This window comes from Passer domesticus, chromosome 3 (assembly GCF_036417665.1).
Source record: "Passer domesticus isolate bPasDom1 chromosome 3, bPasDom1.hap1, whole genome shotgun sequence".
Lineage (NCBI taxonomy): Eukaryota > Metazoa > Chordata > Aves > Passeriformes > Passeridae > Passer > Passer domesticus.
In genome coordinates, this window is record NC_087476.1 from 2,801,969 (window position 1) to 2,818,780 (window position 16,812).

A 16,812-nucleotide genomic window follows, 5' to 3' on the forward strand; every position below is an offset into this window, starting at 1 on the left:
CCAGCGGTGCCCAAATCACATCCTGCGGTTCCTGCGGGATGGGGAGCAGCACCCCCAGGGCATCCCCCGCTTGTGCCCTGTGGGGCTTGGCCTCTCAGATATCAGCGATTCCTGCTGCTCTTCCATCGGGATGAGCTGTTTGCGATGCCGCATTTGCCGTCCCCATCCGCAGGGAGGGGTGGGAATGGGGAGAGCCTTGTCAGGTCAAGGGCGCTTCTCCTTCCCGGCGGTTTTGCCTTGCCAACAGTTTGGATTTATCCAGACCAGACATGCCAGGGGAAAAGCTGGCTTTATTTGAAATCTCATTACGGCCCCTCTGCATTTCATCATCCTGCAGACGCTCTCTGCTGCAGCATCACTCCAGCAGGAATTGCAGGGGAAGCCTCCACGCCTGGTGGGAAGGGGGAAAAGTGCTGCAGGACTCCCAAACATCTCCCCTTCTCCATCCCCGAGGAGCTCAGCCCGCAGGAATGAGCCTGCAGCCCTTCCTGGGGTTCAAGCCCCACAGCTGGCAGCAGCTGGGGGATGTTGTGCAGGTGTTGGGAAGATGGGGGTGCAGGGGAGCCTTTCCTCCTGCTTGGGGAGCACATCTGAGCCTCCCCAGGGGGAATATCCAGAGGTGTGTGAGGCACTGCCCGTCCCAGAGCCGCAGATCCAGGCCTATGGAAGCAGGAATGGGGTGATTATTCCAATGTGAACATCACTAAATCTGAAGTTGATGGTGTTAATAAAACCCAGCCGGACTGAATGGAGCAATTAGTCTTGATATCTGTCCCCAAAACTCTTCTCCCAACGAGCACCACATGCCAAGAAGGATTTCTGACTGATGAAAACTCAGGTTGTCACTGTCTTTTATGATCATGGATCTTCCCTGGGTTATCTTGGTTCCAATCTCAGTCGCAGGGCTGTTCCTTTGGCTAATTAAAGAACAACCATTTGTTAATTACTGGCCAAAATTTTCAGTAATTGTTGAGATATTTTGCTCAGCTTGACTATTAAAGTAAACTGGAGCCACGAGGATTTGGAGCCCAGAAACTCCCTCTGGTCTGGGGCTGATCCCTCAGGATGTTTGGGGTGTGATACAAAACATCAGCACAAAACATTCACATTAAACATGGAAACCTGTATTTTAACACTGAAATGTGGCAGCAGCAGCACGTTTGCCACCTTCCAGCTCAGTTATTTCCTTACATCACAGCCAGGGATTTACAGGAGGCAGATCTGGGCAATAATTAGGATAATTTAAACTGGGATCCCAACTGGATTTCAACTTTAGGCTGGGATTTCCAAGCAGTGCTATAGGGGAGGAGGATATCCCTGTCCCAAGGGATCCAAGATGGAGCAGAAGATGCCAGTTCAAAGTGACAATCCCAGCCCCCTTGTCCCTCTTGAAGGTCACTGGGGACATAATGGGTAGAGAACAGCTCCTTTTATGCCATGTGAGATATTTATATATCTAAAGGCTGCTGGTCACTGGGAAGCTGCCCAAGCCTTTAATGGTTTAATTGCTGTTTCCTGTACGTTCCCCTCTCTGTTGTTCATCACAGATGACAATTGTGGTCTCATGTCCACGGGGATGGGCTGGGTCTCCCTGGGAATCTCATCTCCTTGTGCAATTACTGCTCCTGGGTATCTCTGGGTATGTCCTTGAAGTCTCCTCCCAGTTAAAATCATCCATAAAAACCTTATTTCCAAGTGGGGACTCCTACAGGGTGATGCTGGTGCCTTTTTTACTCTGAGGTATAAAGGAGGGATGGAGCAGAGATCTGGACATCCTTGAAATAACCCATAAAACTACTGGGGTGAGACCAGGGTGGGCAGGATGCACGACAAAAACCAGGGGTGGACCAGAAAACAAGCACATTTTGGGTACTCTGGGACTGTCTGGTGGTGCCACAGAGCTGCATTAGTGCAAAACAGGGCACAATTAGATCTTCTCAGCCTCGCAGATAAATACACCATTTGCTCCACCCTGATATTGATCCTGAAATAAAACCACGCTGCCCTGCACTCCCACTGCCATTATCTCCAACCCCAAACTCCCAGAAAACCCAGCAAGAAACCCCCGGATCACAAAATTGCTTCCAACTTCTTGACTGTATTTTTAGAGCTCTTTCTAATGTACTTTGGGTTTGCCTTCTATTTTTTTTTAGCTGCTCGAGTAAACTCAGCTCATCCCTCAAAGCTTTTGGACACTGAGGTTTTAAGAACTGAGTTTTGCCTTTGGGGCCAGGGGCTTTAGGGAAAACCATATATATATATGTGTGGATATGTATTCCTACAGATATTTATACCTACATAAAATGGTAAAATTACACGAGCTGGTGACAAGAATCTCTTTGAGGGGGTGACAAATCACCTACACCCAATGCAGCAGGGACTGAGGTGAGAGAGCAAAGCTTGGCTGGGCTCATTTGAGCTGATCCCTTGTGGGTTTCACACATGAACCCCCTTTCCATGTCTGGAAACACTGGGATACTCCTTGAATTTGGGCTGGGCTGCAGACAAGGACTGGATGTTTGCTTTAAATCACAGAGGTTTTCTCTGCCACGCTTTAAAAGCTGATCCTGGGCTCCAGTCGTGCCAGGATGAATTTTATCAGTGATAGGAGGGAGAACCTGACAAAAAGGGTTATAAATCTTTCAGGACATTAAAAAAAATTAAAAAGGAGATCTCTTCTTCCCTGGGCATTTTAACAAAAGGGGTTGCCCTGGGATTGAGTCTGTGCCCCTCACATGCCTCTGGTTATTTCACCTCCTGGCACTTTCTCCTCCAAAGCTGCCACTCAGGAAATCTGCTGGAAAAAGCTGCTGGGAATTGTGTTTGTGTGTGGGGCTGGTGCCACCTCTGCCATGGCCACTGCTGACCCTGCTCCACAGGCTGCTCTTTGGGGAAAGGTCAGGGCATCAGGACCAGGTAATCCCAGCCCAGGGAGCTGCTCCCCTGCCACGGCACCACAGGAAGGATCTGAGCCTTCATATTTAATGCATGAGGAGCACCGGGATGATCTTTTTATAGCTGGTGCTCTCAGACTTTGTTTTATTTTAATTGTTGGGTAATAAGGGGTTTGAAATTTGGGGTTGGTCCCCCAGGTTGGCAGGAGAGGTCTGTAGGATCAAAATCTGGAGTTAGAGCTTTGCTGGAGCCAATTCCTTATCCTGAGGACCAGGAACCCCTGGGGACCCCATGGATCATAGAATCACAGAATGGTTTGGGGTAGAAGGGACCTTTAAAGGTCACCTAGCCCAGCCCCCTGCAAGGAGCTGGGACATCTTCAGCCAGAGAATGGCTCCTGGTCTGGAATATGCTGGAGCCAGGCAGGGAGTGATGATGGAATGATGATGGAATGGTTGATTCAATCTCCTTTTGCACCTGAGGGCACCTCCAGCTTCCCCTTCCCTGAAATGAAAGAAAGTATTTTGGATTTAACTCTGATTTTGAGCTGTTAGGTTTTGTTGCAGAGGAATGGGAATCTGGGGGTCTGGAGTGTACACTCTGGTTTGACAGTGATGTGCTGGCTGGGAAGATTTCCCTCTGTTAAATCCATGCAGAATCCTCCTTGTACCTTGCTGGATTTGGCCACCAGCTTGGGGATCTACTTGCATCATCCTTCAGTAGGTTAAAAACTGTCAATTTTCCCTCTCCAGACACTGTATTGCTCTTTCTTCTCTGCTGATTTTGGCCTTGCAAATTTTAAAGTGAAATCCTCAAATCCCATACCGTGATCCTGAATTTTAACCCCTGGCCCATGGATGGTTGCAAGGCAGCTCTTATGAAACAGAGATTTTTCACGCCACACAAATGAGGCAAGAAAGAATGAGATAGAAAGTGGGAGTTATTTTTAAGGGCATTTCAGGTGTCACTTTGCTTTTTCATTGGCTGCCAGTAAAGGAAGTGGCACACAAAGAGCCTTTGGGATTTTAATAATAATTTCCAGGTTAGCTGGACTGATGTTAGGGTGGAAGAAGACCTTTGGATCTCACTTGGCCCAGCCCCTTAGCTATTATTTTAAAGCAATTTAGTGGTTTTTTTCCAAGAATGATGGGAAAGACTGGACTCTAACCCAGCCCCTTGTCCCAAGGCAGGATCAAGTGTTTTCTCCTGTCATTCCTGTCACACATTTCTCTAACTTGGATCTCAAACCTCGCAGGAGCAGGGGCTCCATCCTGGTTGCAGGTAATCCATCCCACACTAAACTAATCTCACAAGGAGGATCTCCCCTGGTAGCAGGAAAATCTCCCAGTATCAACAGATCCAAGCAATATTTGCTTTATTGACTCTCTCAGCCACTGACCCTGGTTTTGTCTGGACTGTTGGGATCGTTAACTCTGGGCTAACGAGGGCAGCGTTAAGAGGATGCTGCACTGGGGAGTGATAAGGACAGAGGATGGAGAGGTAAATCCAGGTCCCTCCTAGGTCTGGAGTTAATCACTGCTGTAGGGCCCTTTCCCACTGCGAATCACATCCCATCCCATCACTCCATGTGAACCAACCCCGGGCATTTCCTTTCTCCCCAGGAAAATCTGACCAGAGAAATTCCTCATACAGCAGAGTGGTGAGGGAAAGGAGAAGAAAATGCAATATAATGGACCACAATATGGTGCTACCTATAAATATTTTACCAGGAAAGGTATGCAACTGGTATTTTGAACAAATCCCCAGCCACAGTTTTAATAAAGTGCCTTTAGCTGCCACTCTGCCGTGTTTAAATCTAATTCCAGTTGTCAGTCAAATCGCTGCGTGTTATTAACCTATGGGCATAATTGCCTATTCCAAGTCTGCAGCTCTAAGAGGCTTTATGTATGATTGTAATAAATGAAATAACTTCTATGATTCCAACTCCTCGCTGAACACGTTGACATTGGAAATTACACATGCACACGCATCACTTTTGTCTCTGCCTGGATGAGAGCTTCTCGGAGTGGCTGCGGAGGAAGGCCTGGGTGAGCAGGGAAATGACTGAGCTTTGCATTAGCTCATCCCTACAGCTGGTGCCACACGGAAACACTTGGTCTGAAAAGGCAAAATCTCCACAAAAATAAGTGAATGCTCATAGAATTGCCACCGTGTGCATCAAGAGCAGAGAAATCCTCGTGCGCTGCTGTGGCCTAAGGGGTTTCTGTCAGATTTTAGTCCCTAACCTCTTCCCTCTTCCCCACCACATCATATTTTGTGACTGTAAGAGGAATTTATGCTGCAGGAGACATTGGCCTGTTGGTTTATTTTTCAGTTCTCACCACTGGGGCAAGGGGAACATGAAATCCAAAAGGCAGAGGCAGCATTTTCCAGCCTTTTTGTGCTGCCAGAAACCACAGCAGAAGTGAAGGGTTGCTGACCACTACAGGAGGTAGGTGCTGTCCCTAAAAGTATCATCTCAGCTTCTCTGGTTACAGCCCCCCAAGTAGTAATTTATTGTTCAGTCTGGAGAAATGAAGGCATGGGAAAGACTTAGAACCCTTCCAGTGGCTAAAGGGCTCTAAGAGGGGGACTTGGGACAAGGAGTGAAGGGACAGGACACAGGGAATGGCTTCCCACTGCCAGAGGGCAGGGATGGATGGGATATTGGGATGGAATTGTTCCCTGTGAGGGTGGTGAGGCCCTGGCACAGGGTGCCCAGAGAAGCTGTGGCTGCCTCTGGATCCCTGGAAGTGTCCAAGGCCAGACTGGACGGGTCTTGAAGCAGCCTGGAATGGTGGAAAGTGTTCCTGCCCATGGCAGGGGTTGGAATGAGATGCTCTTCCAGGTCTTTTCCAGCCCAAACCATCCTGTGATTGTGTGAGTTTATGAATCCATCCAGTCCTGTTGAGGGGCTCAGGATCTGCCCCTCCAACTGCAGCGCCGCCGTCGGAATCTCTGTTCTTTCTTCATCCTCTGGAATATGGGACCTTGTGCTTCAAACCAGCCCCATTCCCACCTCGGGACTCAGCCCTGGCTCCCTTTTCCCCATGTGCAGTGATTTCTTTGGCTCTGCAGAGCAAAGCAGGCAGGAATCACTCCAGGCACTGGGATACCACAGCAGCACCCCTGCCCTTAACCACAGCACCACCAGGGACTGTGAGCACACACAACTCTGCAAGTGCCATGGGAACATTGGCCTGGCATTCCCAGCCATGCAGGGAGTGCTGGACCCACCTTCCAGCTCCAGGGTGAGATGTGGGTCCCCTTTCTCCCGGCCTCTGCCCCGGGCAAAGCTTTGCTCCTTTGGGTTCTCGCGGAGCATCTCCGCAGTGCTGACCCATGGAGGCCTTTCAGCACAGCTCCTGATGGGAATTAATCTATCCCCATGCCTGGTCCACCCTGGGCATTTGGGAGAAATTTATTTTGAGGGGATGCTTTGAGATGTCTCAAGACAGGGTGGCCTCGTTGTGTGGAAGGATCAGTGAAGCGCTGTCCCCGCTCCTCAGGGTGCCACGTTCAGCCTCCCTGTTTGACCCCTTAATTTCCAGTGGTGATGTCACTGAAATCCCTGCTCGTGGTCGTGCTGCCGGGCTAAATTTAGAGTGTTTGAGATGATTTGTGACTCTGTTGCTGGGGGGAGGTGGGGCAGGGGGGGGATGTCGGGGAATGACATGTGAGTCCTGTGTCATTGAGGCTCGTTTGGGCTTTAAAGACAGTGGAGTGGAGCACGGAGATGACAGCGCTGTCCAGGAAGAGCAGGGAGGAAAAAGGAGATGGGACTCTCGGCCCTTTTTATAGTCTAACCAATTTAATCGAGCTCGTTGCTTAGCTGAGACATTAGGAAAGGATTTTCCCCTCGAAACCTGATTAGATTTCCCAATAAAACGCCCACTTTGACTGCTGCTGCTAGGAGATGTGTTGGCTTTTGGTTCATGGAGGTACACGGCATAAAAATAAATGGAAAAAAGGAGCTGGATGCTGTGGGGATACGAAGAAAAAGACCTTTCTACATGGAGACCATCATCCTGCTTGGGGCTGGGTGAACAGCGGGGATAGCACTCGACAGAGATCTGGGAAATAGAGGAATTTCCCACATCTTCCATCCCACCTCCCTGCTGGAGCCCGAGCATCTCCAGCCCAACCAGCGCTGCAGTGGAGAGCGAATCGGTCAGGGCTGGGCGTGGGCAGGGAGAAATAAAACAGGCACAAAACCGCAGATGGAAGGATCTTTGCTCCCCACGAATCCTCTCCATCCATCCCATCCATCCTCTGCCCACGGGGTGGGTGCCCTGGGGTCCCTGTCCCCGGCCCCTTCTAGCACACGACCTTGAGGGCCAGACGCCTGAAGGTTATTCGGGGGCATTGCTGTGTTAATCAAAGCTGCTTAATTCCCCCCATAATCCAAGTGGGGATGGAGCCTGGCAGGTCCCTGCCGTTATGTTTACATCGGACTGCGGGTGGAGGGAGGAAGGAGGGGACAGGGAGGGAGGGGGGAGCTGACGTGCTTGGAATAAAACCGTGCCACCTCCTCCTCCATCCCTCAGCGAAAAAATCAAACGCATCTGTCCACCCCCCCCAGCCCCCCCCCACCCCGTGCCAATTCCCTTCCCAAAGCGTCCACCCCAAAGAGGAGGGGCCGCACTGCAGCTCATCTCAAGGGGGCAAAGGTCTTGGAGGAACCCCCGGCCTGATTTATTCAGGGCACAGCAATATTTCTTGGGATTAGTATTAATAAGAGCCGGCTGCCCCCTCCTCTCCATCCCCCTGGGCTGAGCCCGAGGGAGGCAGCCGGGCCCCGCCGGGGGTACCAGGCCTTCGGATGCACGGTGATGGCGTCTCTTCATCCCGGCCATTTCACAAGACAGAAAAACAGGTTGTGTATTTATTTGGGGTTATTTAGCTCTTGTTTTCCTCTCCCATGCTGCAGCTTTAAAAGAAAATCCATCCTGTTTGCGAGGGCCGGGTGCTGTGGGGCCGGCGGTGCCGCAGAGGGATGCTCGGCACGTAGTGCGGCATGGCAGGGATCTGCCTGCCGGGATGGGGGCAATCCCAGAGAGAAGGCACCCCAAATCCCTTTCTTTTCCCCCCTTTTATTCACTACAGAGGAGCCCTCTGGCAGTTCAGACCCTCCTGGAGGTCCAGGATGCAGCGGCGCCCACCCAGGGTTGAGCAGGCGACCGCGGGCTGCCGAATTGCAAGGCTGAGGTTTTTTTATTTTGGGGCGGATTTTAACATTCATCCCCCACCTGGTGCTGAGTGCGGGTCCTTCAGGGGGGTCCTGCCTCCGCCGCCGTAAAGAGACGGGCGAGAAACCTCCAGGAACAAAGGAGAGGATGCAGGAACCCGCGAGGAAAGAGCTTTATTGGCACGACCCGACGGGCTCCTTGCGGCATCCGCGCCGGCCGCGATGCCAGCCCAGGGAGGGATGGCCCGAAATACCTGCAGAACCCCTCGGCGGGTGCAAGGAGGCGTCCCAGGGACCCCGAGGTGCTGTCAGCATTCCCAAGGGCACCATTCCAGAGGTGAGGCTCTGTGCACGGAGCTGCAAAGAGAGATGGGACCCCCCGCGCTGTCACCAAGGGCCCCCTCCCAAATTTGGGACAGCTCTGCAGATGGCCTGAGGGGTGGGGGACTGTCCCCTGCAGTAAGGCCTGTCCTTCCCCAGTGCCAGGCACCTGCTGGGAGCACTGGGATGGGCCGGGATCAAGGGATGTGGCCTCCAGCTGCAAAGAGAAGGGAGGGGAGGAGAGGGATGGGAGAAGGGAAAGGAGGTGAAGGGCCCCAGCGGGGAGCAGGGCAGAGCGGTGCTGATGGCTACAAGGGGTGGAGGGGGAAAAAAAAAACCAAATAAGAATAAAAGCGTGAAAAAGGAGCAATAAACCAATGGCGTGTTGGGGCGGGGAGCGGGGGGAGCAGCTCCTGTGCTGCAGGAGGCTCTGGGGGGCACCTGCTCCGTGTTAGGCCGCGGGGTCGCAGCATCCCCGCGGGGTCGCAGCATCCCTCCCTCCCGCCGCCTCCAGATTTCTGAATTTTATTTTATTTTCTGAATAATTCAGGTGCTGTTTCTCCCCCCCCTCCTCATCCTCCCCCCCCTCCCCTCGGCTCCTCGCACACACACGCCTCTCGCCGGGGCTGTGTAAGGAGTATAATGAGGCAGCCGATGGGTAATTGGGATCTTTTGTAGGGAGGATGTATGGCTGGGGCAGCTGCTGGGGGGTGGGGGGGCAGCTGGGGGGGGACGACAGCATTACCATACAAAGGGAACAAATGACATGTTTATCCCTCCGAGAGATTTACGCCCGGCCTCGCCCTGCAGACACAGCGCTCCCCCCCTCCTTCTACCCGGCACTTTTGATTTAAATTATAAGGATTAAAAGGAGAGGGAGGGCGGAGGGGAAAAACACACAAACAGCCACCGGAAAAAGAAAAATCATAATAAAGCTTTTAAAAAAATAAAGAAAAAAAAAGCGGCTTTGCCCTCAGCATCCCCCCCACCACCACCCCCCCTCCGCCGGGGGAGCAGCGTGAGCCCCGGTGACCCCAAGACCTGCCCTTGCTTTTAGCAGGGAAAAACCCCATCGCTCTGCGGAGAAAAGGCGAGAGAAAAGGCAAAGCACAAAGCGGCGGCAGCGGAGCAGCCCCGGGGGCAGCAGCCGCGTCCCCCCCGGGGCCCACCCGCGGGGCACCCCCGAGTGACAGCTCCGGATTTCACACCCAGGGCGCTTTCGCTCGCAAAGGACCCCCTCTTCCTTCACCCCGGAGAGTCCCCCGAAAGCTGCCGTGCTCCATCCCATCCCATCCCGGCGCATCCCGTGCCGTGCATCCCTCTCCGCCCCCTCCCCGCGCTGCGGTGCCACCTGCGCCGGTGCGCAGCGCTGCCTGCGCGCCCCGCGGCCGAGCTCGGGGGACGTGGGGGGGATGTCAGGGGGTGCGGAGAGCCGCGGAGCCGCCTCCGGCCTCGATGCTGGTCAGCCTCGTTCTTGGCATTCACCGCGTGCCTTAATTGTATGGACATTTAAATCAAGGTCCGCTGTGAACACGGAGAGAGGGGCCTTTCCTCGGGAGGAAGAAAATATAGAGAAGGAGAAGGGGAAATGGGGAAAGAAAAGAAGAGAAAGGGAGGGGGGGGGGAAGGAAGGGAGGGGGCAGAGGGACCCCGCGGAGCCCAGCCTTTGTTCTCCGCGCCCCGCGGAGGCTCGGCGCGCCCTTCCCCATGGGCGGGGGGGAGGGGGGGACAAAACCCAACCTAACACCCCCCCCCCACGTCGGAAAAAAAAAAAATACCAAAAAAATCCATCTCTATCAAATCACAGAACCCTCCTGGCTGTGGGGTGGGGGGCGGCGGGGGGGCCCCGTTACCTGCCCTCCGTCTCTGCCCAGCGCTGCCCGCTCTCTGCCGCCTGCCCCGAGCCCCGCCGCGATGCTATAAGCGGGGGGGGGGGGGGGGGGGGGGTCCGGAGGAGCGCAATAAACCTTCCCCCGTTCGCCTGCTGCAGTCAATCCTTTCGCTCAGATCCCAAGTGGTGCAAAAAAAAGAGGAGAGGGGCCCATCTGGCTTCTCATCAGCTTTGTCAAGTCTTGCATACGCTAAAATGCTAATGACCTAGATAGCTCATGCAAAATGCAGCAGAGAGAGAGAGAGAGAGAGAGGGAGGGAGCAGCGAGGGAGGGAGGAGGGAGGAGGGAGGGAGGGGGAAAAGGCAGAGGGAGGGGGAGAGCCCGGGTGCATCACCCCCCCCCCCCCCCCAGTCCCCAGCACCCCCCAGCCCTCGCTGCCCAATGCACCTTGGTAGGTACGAGCCGGGCTTTGATTTGAAAGGTCACCCGGGTACGATGAGCGGGGGGGGCGGGCAGAGCCCACGGATAAACCGCCCTGGCTTCATCCTTCATCCCCCCACCACGCTCAGCCCTCCGGGGGGGAAGAAAGGGCGCGGGGGGAGCGCAGCCCCCACTGCATCCCCCCTCCCCCGTGGGGTGTCCTGTCTACCCGACCCCCCCTTTCCCGGCCCGACCCCAACCCAAACCCCCCCCCAAGAAGAGGAGCGAAGGAAATACCCCCTGCGGCAGCCCCGCCGTGGTCCCTCCGTCCTGCAGCCGGTGCGGAGCGCGGCCGGGCGCGTAATCCCGCGGAGGATGCTCGGGAGGCAGGGGGTGGGATGTGCCCCCCCCCCCCCCGCGCTATGCGGAGGGGGGTGAAAATTATATATATATATAAATAAAAAAATATATATATAGAAAAGAAAAGGGAAGGGGGGGGCTGGAGCCAGGTGGGAGCGGAGCGGGCGGCCGGAGGGTGCGGAGGGAGCGCGGAGCAGCCGGGCGGGCGCTGCGCGGAGCGCGGAGCTGTCAGCGGCGCCTTCTCATTTATCATTAGCCAGCCCTAATCTTGCTCGCTGTCCTCCTTCGGTGATGTTGATTCACTTTCCCTCCCTCCTCCCCCAGCCCCCCCCCCCCCCCCCCGTTTTTTCCCGCACACCCCCTCCCCGTAAAGGATTATTCAGCCAAAAAAAAAAAAAAAAAAAATCCCAGCTGCTGACTCCGTGCGCCGCAAACAAGGCGGCTGCAGCCCTCGCCCCCAGCCCCGCTCCCGCAGAGATGCTCCGGGTGTTGTCCGCAGAAATGCTGCCTTTTAAAACAAGGAGCGACCCGCGGGGAAAGAGCCTCCAGCCCTGCCCAGCTCCCCCCCGCAGCCCCCCGCACCCTCCACCCGCTTTGGGGGGGCTGCGGGGGGGAACCCCCTGTCCTGGCCCCCCCAAACCCCGCTGCGGAGAAAGGATGCTGCAGAGCTGGGTGCAGCTTTGCAGGGGGAGAGGAAAAAAAAAAAAAAAAAAGGCATTACAAAAAAAAAAAAAAGAAAGTACCAATTTTGGCCGAGGCTTCGCTTTCTCTCCCCCCCCCTCACCCCCAGCACTGCTGGTTTCATGGCTACGCTACTGTAATTATGAATTCTTCTTCTTGCGACTCGCGTGTGTGCAGGGGCTGGGGGTGGCAGTGGCTGTGGCTGCGGCTGACATCACTGCAGTGGCGTGGGGCTGACAGCTCCCAGCGCTGCGCAGCCTGCAGTGGCTCCTCAGCTTTTTTTGCAGCCTCTCTGCTGACAGTTGTCAGGGAAAAGGAAGGGGGGGTGAATAATAATAATAATAATAATAATAATAATAATAATAATAATCCCCAAAGCAGCCAACGAACCCACCCCATCTCACCGTGTTCAAGGTGAATTTCAAGGAGAGGAGCGCGCTTTTTGTTTGTGGCGAGGCGCGCACGCCGTGGTTATCTACACGTCTATATCCAGGGATATCTACACATTCCCAGCATCACCAGTCCCGGCTGAGCACCCTGTTAGACCCTGTAACCTTGTCAGGGCGCTGCACAGCCTAACCCGGGCTAAAACCCCGGCTCAAGCAGGCTCTGAAGGCAGGAAATCCTTTATTACTCGCCGGGTGATTTGGTGTCAAGGGCATGTGCTCGCTCCTGGGATCTCTCTGCACAAGCCGCAGCTCCTGAGATCATTCCAGCGCCGCACCGAGTCGCAGCGCACGTCTCTTCCTTCCATCCCTTCCCACTGCACGAACACGAACACATCCCTTCTTTTCCCTTCTGCTTTTTCCCTCCCCAGGCGAGGCCTAGAAGTTGCTGAGAAAAACCCGCACGGAAGCGTGAATAGGTGGTTGGTACCCTGAGAGTGAATCTGTGTGCTCAGAGAGGGGCAGGAGCGTCCAGCTCTGAGTAAGCACAAGAACCTCGGGCACATTGGGGGTCCAAAACATGTGGCTGCGAGCCTCTGGGAGCCTCTGCCCTTTCCCCTTAGTGCTGTCTCACAGTCCTACCGTTTGTGTTCCCATTGCCTTAAAGACATTTCACTTAACGCATCAGATCAGAGGAGTTTTCAAGGAAATGCTAGAAATTAGCTGTCAAAAATGGTTGGGGAGAGCCACCAGCTCAGCCACAGAAATCTTTCCGCCTGCCCTTTATACCATCACCCCCCTCAAAGCATGACACAATATTATTAGCTTAAAGAAAAAAACAACCCCAAACCCTATTTACCCTGAGAGAGCAACTCCACAGTACACCTCCCTTGAGCCGTTTGCAATTCAAATAAGGCCTCGAACGGCGCAGATTTTAAGGTCTGGCTGACAGAAGCCAACAGCCAGAGCATCCCTCTGAGACCGCCACGCTTCCAACCGCAGCTGGAGCCACGGGGCCACGCGAGCATCCGTCCCTGCCCCGCAGGCAGCTGCCCAGCGGGGACCGGGACGGGGTCACGGTGCTGCCTAATTCATCCCCTCCTTGGTTCCCTGCCCCAGAGATTTATGGAGAGCTGAGGTGGTTTATTTCAAAATAAACAGATGAGTTTCGTGGCAGGTTGGAGGTGAACGGTTGCAATTTCAGTACTCCCCTGAAATTACATCTGCGTGTTTTTTTATGAACGTTTATTTTTTATCTCTCTGTAAGACCTTTCCTTATGAGGAGCTGACGTCTGCATAAGCCCTGATCCCAATGGCAGTTTGAAGGGAGGAAATGCAATTCTCTCTCTAAGAGGGGAAACTGAGGATCGGGGGCCTTGGGGAGGTTTTGCCACCCATCCTTCATGGCTTCAAATGGAATGGACCCATGGATGGAAATTATGGGAGCACCAGGGGGACGCAGACCCAGAACAGGGCTCGCAGCCCTCAGGGCTGGGCAAAATGGCTTTGTCAAATGGACACGGGGATTTTCCGCCTGAATTTCAGCTCACACGGAGCTGGATGTCACGTTATGAACCTGTGCTGGATTAAAGCTCAAAGGGCTCTTCCAGGGCCTTTTCCAGCTCACCCTCCTGCCCGCCGCCCGTCACGTTGGCCGAGGATATTTAAAGCCCGCTCGGAAATACATTACCCTCCCTTAAAAACATAAATCCTCGGACTTAACCGGTGATCCATCCCCTCCCTGTGCACTATTAGCACATTAAGAAATTAAACGATAAAACTCCCAAAGATCCGATTGACTGGGATCGCGCCGCTCCATATGGCACGGCATATGTGTCCGGCCCTCGGCCGGGATCGCCGGGATGCGCTCGGCCAGGCTGGGCTGGGAAAGGGGTTTCAAGGCAAATTCAGATGGATTTAGAGCTACTTCTATTTTTTTTTTTTTTTCTTCTCTTCTCTCACGACATTTCACTTCTCTGCTCCACCCCCAGCACCAGAGGGAAAGCTGTGGAGGTGATGTATGTCCCTAAATAAGGATGCAGAGCCTGGCTTTGCTGGAGGAGGTCAGGTGAGGCTATTTAACGCTTTGCAGCCTCCTCGGAGGCTTTAGAAAATGATGCCAAACCCCCAAAGCCTCCTCCCCACAAGCAGCTTCACGTCTGCTGGGGGTGATGGCAGAGGTGATGCCGGGAGGATGGGTCCCTGCAGGTGGAGGGAAAAAGTCCCTTTCCTTCCCTACCCATTCCAGGATAAATCCCCTTGCGGCAAACAAAGGGCTCTGGGCCGCGCTGGGAGCTTTCCCCGAGTGACGACTCAGGGTTTCTAAATTTAGAAGATTTTTCACCACTTTGGTGGAATTCAAACCTTTCATTTAATTTCTTTCTGGGGCTGAATTGAATTGTCAAGCGCTGTGAGGTGCGAGGGGAGCAAAGATGGCAGCTGGATTCATCCCTGTGCCTGGCACTGCGGGATGGATGAGTGGACAGAGCCTACACCACAAAACTTAGCTCTAAACATGACCTAAACCAGCTTAGCAGGGATATACATGGAGAAAGGGATTAACCCCCCTCGCTCCCCAGCCAGGAGCAACAAATCCCATTAACACCCCATCCCTGGGAGGGGAAACTCTGCATCCACTGGTCCCCGAAATGGGGACCTGCCGCATCGAGCGAGTTATTTATTTCAAATAAAGATCCCAGCCCGTGGCAATGTCTCCTGCAGAAGCTCCGTGGTGAGAATTAGGGATTTTTGTGGAAAGATTCGGCGTCGCTGCGAACCAGCCTGGCCGTGTTATCCTGGTGCAACGCCTGCGCCGGCTGCTCACCTCCTAAATAGTTAATTCCTGGAGACTGTGAGAAGGTTAAATATGTATCAGGATCAGATGCAGTCACCTATAGCTCCCCTTTCTGCAGGATTTCTCAGAGAACTGGGAGCGCAATTTGGCGAGAGGGGGGTGAAAAATCTCCCTCTGCTTGAAAACCCCGTCTCTCCCCCAAGAAATTTGATTTAAAGCAGGGGAATTACTCACCGAGGTGATAGGTAGGAACCGTGCAAAATATAGTGGGGGGAAAAAGAAGCTGTTAGAGACAACAGCAGGAGAAAAACTCTGTTATCTATGGTAACAGTCTGGAGACTGATTTATCCAGCGTATAAATAGAGCGGGAGAGGCTTTTGCGCTGTAGACGCTCCGATGGGGAAGTGAGAGTTGATTTTACCCTCCCTGTCGGGTTCAGCTTGACAGGAAAACTTCCCATTGATGCAGCAGCTCCACGGAGTGAGATGTGGCACCAAATTCCAGAGGAAACGGGCCCAAACTTTCTCCCATCACCGCAGTGCCGGGCGCAGCCGTGGGATGTGATTCCAGCATCCCCCCCTTTCCCCACGTAGCCATTCCATCTTAATCAACATCCCAGCTCTCCCCAGAGCTGCCCTCTCCAAGCCCCCAAATATTATTGCTTTGTTTACTACTGGGTTTTATGGAGGATGAAAACTGATGGACCAGATCCCTCTTCCAAGTACTTATTTCCTCCCATACTTTAAATAATGTTGTTTCACCTATTGGCTGTAGAGATTAAAAAAAAAAACCACAACAAAAAACGAAAAACCAGCAAACAAAATACCCCAAATCTCTCATACTCCATGATTTATTTCTGAATTTTCCTTGAGGGGGGAAAATATAATCGAAAGGTCTCCAAGCTTCAGATTTAAAACATGCAAGGTATTTAGGCAAATCCACTGGAGCAAGCACAGGGAAAAGAGGGGAGATGCAGTGTCAGGCTGGAGCCTTGTTCAGCATTTTGAGTAGCATAACACATTTTAGAGGGAAAAACGTGGGGCTGGGAGGGAGGTTTCCAGACTTGTCTTGGTTATACCTGGAATGTTCATCTCTAGGAGCCCCAAACCCCACTGTGCCATTTGTTCCCCTTGTGTTTGGTGCCTCTATCCTTTTAGGACAATTTGAAAAACCCATTAAACCCCCCAAAATCCCTTTGCCTTGCTGGGATTTGCTCTTTATTTTCCAGGCTGCTCTGCCACAGCAGCAGCGGCCTTGAAATCCCATCGCTCCCGTTTTTCCGGCGACATCTCCCAGGGTGTGCATTCCCCTATTGTTCCACAGGTCAGCAGAGAGCCCCGAATCAGGTAAAAGTCCCTTTTGTGCCGTATCCCACAATATCCACGTCTGCCTAGCGCGCGTTTCCCCAACGCAGATTCCACTGGCGTGGAGGAGCAGATGGCTCAGGTAGCGGATTTAAAGCTGTCCCAGCCCATCCCCAGGCCTGACCTATATCCAGGATGAACGGATGGATGCCAGGAATACCTTTGCTTTCCCCATGTCCATCATACATCTCTGGTTTTTTTTTTTTTCCCCTCTCCCCATCAGCTGTCAATAATATAGAAAAAGAAGGGAAAGGATAAAGAAAAAAAAAAAAGGAAAAAAAAAGCAATACCTTCCTGACTGATATTTACACAAGTAAATATTTTTTATGTATATACAGCCAGTATGAAATGATTTTTAATGAATTATCTGTGAGTGAAAACAGTTCTGTAAATCAGCAGGGCTGCAGGCAATTTTTACCATATGTCGGCTCGCATTTGTATCACGGAATTTGTTGTGGCGAGGACGAAATATCTGCTTTTCTTTCCTTGCTGATGTGCTAGAATTAGGATCTACATAACTCAGTGTGTTTAAGCAGGAATATTGTCTGGTTTTATTGGACTATTATTAATG

General features: G+C 53.0%; 1 long non-coding RNA gene across 1 annotated transcript; it reads right to left on the bottom strand.

Moving 5' to 3' along the window:
- Window positions 1-8,240: 8,240 nt before the first annotated feature.
- Window positions 8,241-10,944, bottom strand: LOC135295808 (uncharacterized). The gene is made up of 2 exons (XR_010357866.1): window positions 10,258-10,944; window positions 8,241-9,950 (listed from the first exon to the last, which is right to left on the bottom strand). It is a non-coding gene; the product is annotated as an uncharacterized LOC135295808 (long non-coding RNA).
- Between the last annotated feature and the right edge of the window lie 5,868 nt (window positions 10,945-16,812).